Source organism: Lucilia cuprina, chromosome 4 (assembly GCF_022045245.1).
Source record: "Lucilia cuprina isolate Lc7/37 chromosome 4, ASM2204524v1, whole genome shotgun sequence".
NCBI lineage: Eukaryota > Metazoa > Arthropoda > Insecta > Diptera > Calliphoridae > Lucilia > Lucilia cuprina.
In genome coordinates, this window is record NC_060952.1 from 45,246,090 (window position 1) to 45,252,089 (window position 6,000).

Here is a 6,000-nt window from a genome sequence, read left to right on the forward strand (position 1 = left end):
ATTCAAAATTGTCCAGATCAAAACACAAATTTGACTTACTAATTTTTCTAAGTAATTAGTATTTTAAATATAAAAAATTTAATTCAACTTTAGAACTTTTCTACAAAAAACATTTGAATATAATATTAATTACATTTTATATCTCAGCATTGCTGTGAAAAAAACAAGTGCCTGTCAAAAGCAATAATAAACCGCATTTGTCGTGTTCTAATCACCCTTACCAAACTTCTCTTAACTTATTAGCAAAAACATTAATAAAAACTTACTGTTTGTGAAGTACAAAAAGCCCGAAAGACTTATTTAATATTTACCTGAAATGAAATAGAAAAAAAGAAAATTATTTAATTAAATGTCATTTACATTAATACATAATTAAAATTCCAGCATAAATACTAAATGAAATCTTATATAAAAAATTACCCCAATTAAAGAAAATTCCCACCCTAAATATGAAATTGTAGAAAAAATGAGTTGGAAAGTCAACATGGCACATGAAACCCAACCCAATGACCAACAACGACACACTATATCAACTAGAGTTAATTAATTTTGAAAAAAAAAATAGTTGACCATATAATGGGTATTTACTAAGTCTAAATGCCAGCCAGTTAGTTAGACCATGTACTAAAACTTCTATTACAACAGGAGTTAACTACCAACAACCAAAATAATTCAATTGCAATTAAGCATATACATATATATTTTTCGAAACAAAAACTAAATGTAGTTAGAAACAAAGAAAAAACAAGAACGTCTAAAACACACGTCAATGAATTTAACAACGAAATATTTTGTTATTTGGCGGTTTCTAGCTTCAAATTAACCATAAAAAGGTGTTACCAAAAGTGAGTAAGAGAAAAATAAAAAAACTACATAAATGAAATATTATTTATTACAAACACAAAAAATTGCTTAATTACTGATGGCATTTAATCACATTTAATCGTGTACATAAACAACAATTAAAGCCACCTATTTCAAAAAAAAAAACAACTTTGTGCCACAAACTATAGAAATATGTTTTAAACATTTTTTATACCGCAAAAAACTTAAAGAAAAATCTTAAGGTGTAAATTGATATAATGAAAAATTCATTAAGACATTCGCTCACTCTTCGATTCAGTCATACATTCATTCATCCATTCCTACCACTCACATTGGCTTGTGTTGCTGTTCATTCAATTTCCAAATTCAATCATTTTGATATTTATTCGTTTCGAATTTACTCATTATCACCTCCAACCACATACGATTCAATTTCATTTCAGTTTTAAAACTAAAAATCAAAGGAAGCTGCAAAGATATAAATTGCCCACAAGTACCAAGCAGAGTTGCAGTAATGATGTGATGTTGGAAACAGCGAATTCATTGGTCGGTCACATATTGCATACCATGTTGTCGAGGTAGTATGTCAGGAACATATGAAAGGAACGCTTAGCTAATTATCACAATTATTGCTTAAATTTACAAATTGATATGAAATTGATTAGTTGTTGTTATTGCCGTTCTTGTCTGAAGCTGTATTTGTGGTTGTGCCATTAAGTCAGGAAGACTATATTGTTAAGTGATGGAAAAAGTGGAAAAAAAACATTCAAAACCGTTCTTTAAAACTATTGATTGTTTAATCATTAACTTTGAATTTAATTGATCAAAAAAGAAAAACTTTTTCAATTTTCATTACTAATGCTTAATAGACTAGTTGATGGTTTATTGTATGAATTTTGAATAGAAATTGTGCGTAATACAGCTAAAATAAGCGAAAGTGGCAATATTTTTCAAAATATGTTTATAGTCATTACTATTTTTTAATGTTTTCACTCATAATTAGAGAGTAGGACAAACGTAAATATTTATAGCTTTAACTTTTGGTTCTTAATGCCGATAATTTTTGTGCCAACAATTTTATAAATAATATTTTTATTCTTTCACAAACTGTTTTCAACTAAAGTCTTTTTGTTCGACAACATGTTGCAAAACTTGTTCCATTTCCACTATTGGTTTTTTTATTCATACTTCTTGTCTTGCAGACTTCACTCACTATATGTGTATAATGGTGAGAATTTTAAAATGTTTTTTTCCCTGAACAAAAAAGTGATAATAACAGAATTTTTAATTAAGTGATTTTTTTTCGCGCTTAAATACCAACAACACTTTTTTGTATTATAAACCTTTTTTGGTTTCAAATTAACATTGCGGTCATTTCAGAACACAGCTTACGAGAACTATTGCAAAAAGTCTTAATAATTAAATGTAATTAAATTAAAAGTGTTAGTAATGAATGTTGTTAAAAGAATTAAATACAAACAGCAGTGTTGACCGCAAGAGAAACAACATAAAAAATTATCATTAAATTTTAGTTAATGTGTCACTTTTAAAATTATAAAACGAATTTTATAACTCAATCTTTAAGAATGAAACTAAATATTAAAACAGCAGAAATATTGATTGTCAGTTTACTATCTTAGTAAAATGTTTATGTTTTCGACATTAAATATGTGCATTTATTGATTAAAGAACCACAACCACAACATTAACTCTTTCACGTATAATGAACTCCGGTGTTCCAAAGTGATTTTTCCGTGGTAGAGCGTTATAATAAATGATAATTTCTATAGAATACTAAATCATTTTCTAGAATTTGTTGGCACTCCATAACAAATATTACAAAAATGAAAATAATTTTCAAAAGACTTCAAAATAAGTCTCTATTAAAATTTCAGCTTTTTCGTTTTGTGCGTTAAAGGGTTAAACAGCAACAATGCTGTTGTGCAGAAATAACAACTATGAAATATATTTAACTGATTCAGTTTTGAATTGATTCTAAATAATTGGTTTATAAAACTATGTACATAAAGTTGCATAGACATCAGTAAACATTTTTTAAGATTTCTCTTAATAGTTCAATGAACAAATTACTTGTGTTGATCTCTTGATATTGCAAAACTATTGACAAATACTTTATTTACTGTTTTAAGTCCACTTGTAAAAGCTTTCTAGATTTCCCGAAAACTATAGCCAGTATTTAAGCAACACTTGAGACTTCGAATCAGTGTTTCTTCCAACGCTGTCACATCTTATTAACTTTTATTCTATGAGTGTATTTTCAATAAACATTTCATTGTTCTTCTCGTTAAATATACATTAAAACTTTGTTTTTTTCCCTACTTTATAAACAACATTTTCAGAACAAATTTTTCAATTAAGCCATTAATTCATTTCACTCATTCTTGCTTTGTTCAACACATTACAACAATTTATTTATTATTATTCTTCACTTTATTTGTTGTACATTTATATTTTTGCTCTACAAACAAAACGAAAAATGAATGGTTTAACAATATTTGAGTTCATCATGAGACATGAACATCATCATAAATATAATTTACAACAATTTTATTTACACATCATTTTGAGTTGATCACAATGATCGTCATGATTCGCTAATCTTTTGAAGAGAGAATGAAAATATTTATGAAATGTAATGAAAACAATGACGTTATGAAAAATGTCAACTATATACTTAAATTAAGTACATGTGCAATACAATACGAATGTACAGTGGGTAGAAAAATGTAAAATGCTTAATTATATTGAAAATTATATTATATATAAATAGTTATGTTTAAGATAAAATGTATTTTTAAAATTGATTGTTAAATTAAGGCGTAATAAATTAAACATATAATTACTATAATATTGCTTTAAACCCCCCTTTTTATTTCAATTTTTTAGCTAATTTTAACTATCAACTACATATAATTTAAGTAAATGTATTTTTAATGATTTAAAATTACTAAAAAATAATCTAACTATCAGTTATAAAAACAATTTAAAAGCAAAGTGATTTGTACGAATTTAAATATGCCATATATAAAATTGCTCTAGCCAATTTGTAGGACATCTTGAGATCGCAAATTAAAATGTATAAATATGTTTGTAAAACATCATTGCCATGAAAAATTTAAAGCAACAACTATTATAACATGACAATTTGTTTGCTGCCGTGAAATGAATATTTTTCAAACATGCACGGAGAATGCTAAAAAACAAAAATTATTGTAATAGCAACCAACAGCAGTCGGTAGCAAATGAAGTAGAGAAGCATTTGGAATATTCAGTTTGTTGCAAATGAAAAAAATATACTAAACGTGTTTATTGATAGAAATCTTGAAATAATTGTCAATCAAACTTCACATGCAATATTAAATAAGAAAACTGAAAATAAAATAGTAACTAGAATAACAAATGATATACAAACGAGTAGAGTAAATTGAGCGAATACACTGAGAAGAAAAATATTACATCATTTTAAAAATATTTAGAGACCGTACACACATAAAGCACAATATAAAAATTTAAGTAAATTAAAAATATACACATTCGTATTTACAAAGATAAAATTTTGATTTTAAATAATTATTGAAAAACGAGATGGTTTTTGGTTTTGATTTTATTATACAATATTGCAAATAATTATGACATATTAAATGAAAATCCAACGCAAAATTTTAACCTCACAAAAGTCAAACCAAATCGCAGTTTTTTATTTGAGTGTATATTTAGTAAAATGTTGTTCGAGTATGTGTCATTCGTATGTTGCAGTAAATAAATAAATAAATATTTTAGTGTTGCCACTGCGCTGGTGGCATTTAATGTGCTTTTAATAAGTTTATCAGCGCCATCAGCAATTTCGGTATCCGCTTTTAAAATACTGTATAATATTGACTGTGCTTTTGTCTCTCTGTCCGTCTGTCTGTCCTTTAGTTTAAGTCTCTTTATTCTGTATGTCTTTTAATCTTTGTATACACACATGCTTGCCACAATATGTTGTTTGAGAAATTGTGTTGTTTTGCAGTTTGTTGCTGATATTTTGTATTGCTTTTTTGAACAAGTGAATTTTTAATTAATTTCAAACAATACTTATTTAAACAGACACAATAAAACCAAAAAAAAGCAAAAAAAAAACGGAAAAGTCTTTGTACACTTAATACCTCTACATAAAACATGACTTCCAATAAACGAGTACATATTATTTAGTACTGCTGAAAATCTATAAAGACCACTAAGATTAAAAAAAATAAAACATTTAGATAAGCAAATTACTGGCGCTATAGATCAAAGTTTTAAACAATAATAAAAATACAAAAAACACACAAGTACAAGCATTTTTAAACTTGAAAATTTGTCATGTTTTAAGTTTGTTTTATTTATTTATTTTTATTTTTTTTTTTTGTAAAGTTTTACAAAATACTCAATACTTTGCTGCTTCATCTTCTTTGCCGATAGTTGTTGTGGTTGTAGTTTTTCGTAACATTAATTAAGTTATCGTGTTGTAAAACAATTGAACAATTGACTTAATCCATTGTAAAGATCAGCTCGTGCGACACAAACAACAAAAACAGCTAAACATAAAGCGAAGGAAACGAAATCAGCAACAGCTAAAGCAACATCAGTAGTCACAACTTTGTTTGTGGAGCAACATCAGCGGCAGCAGCCACTAACTAATCGATCGCATACTCAAAACAAAACATTCTCTGGGGAGTGGTTATGTCGAAATTATATGGAGTTAACATACATTCAATTTGGATTTAAAAACAAAAAGTTGTAAATTACACCGATTAAATTCTAATTATGACGGTAACAAATTTAATTCATGTTTCTTTTGAAATTTGTAATAAAATATAAGAATGGGTTGTTCTTGGTTTGTGCAGAAACAAATGACCTTTTTCCTAATTTTCTATATAAAAGTTTATCATTGGTTTAAATTATTATTTTGTAAAACTAATTTTAAATTTAAAACAATTCTATAAATTGCTCTTCTTACTTGTAGAATACCAATTTGCACCTTTTTCCTGGTAAGAAATATTTACAAAATTGGATTACTTTTATTTCTGTAAAACCATTTACTAATTGTTTTAATTTTTGTTGCAACTATTGTTAATTGTATTGTTAATCCTTATTTGTAAAACAACAGAAAAATAAAAAGTAAAGTATTAAGTT

General features: G+C 26.4%; 1 protein-coding gene across 8 annotated transcripts in view; it reads right to left on the bottom strand.

Moving 5' to 3' along the window:
* Window positions 1-6,000, bottom strand: part of LOC111682798 (homeotic protein antennapedia) — a 159,094-nt gene that overhangs the window by 34,825 nt on the left and 118,269 nt on the right. The window contains exon 1 of one of the 8 annotated variants that reach the window (XM_046948349.1): window positions 267-289. The exons of the other annotated variants lie outside the window; for them this stretch is intronic. The gene's annotated coding sequence lies outside the window, so the exon portion shown is untranslated. Of the gene's footprint in view, window positions 1-266; window positions 290-6,000 lie in introns of those variants that run through there. 8 annotated transcript variants of the gene reach the window in all.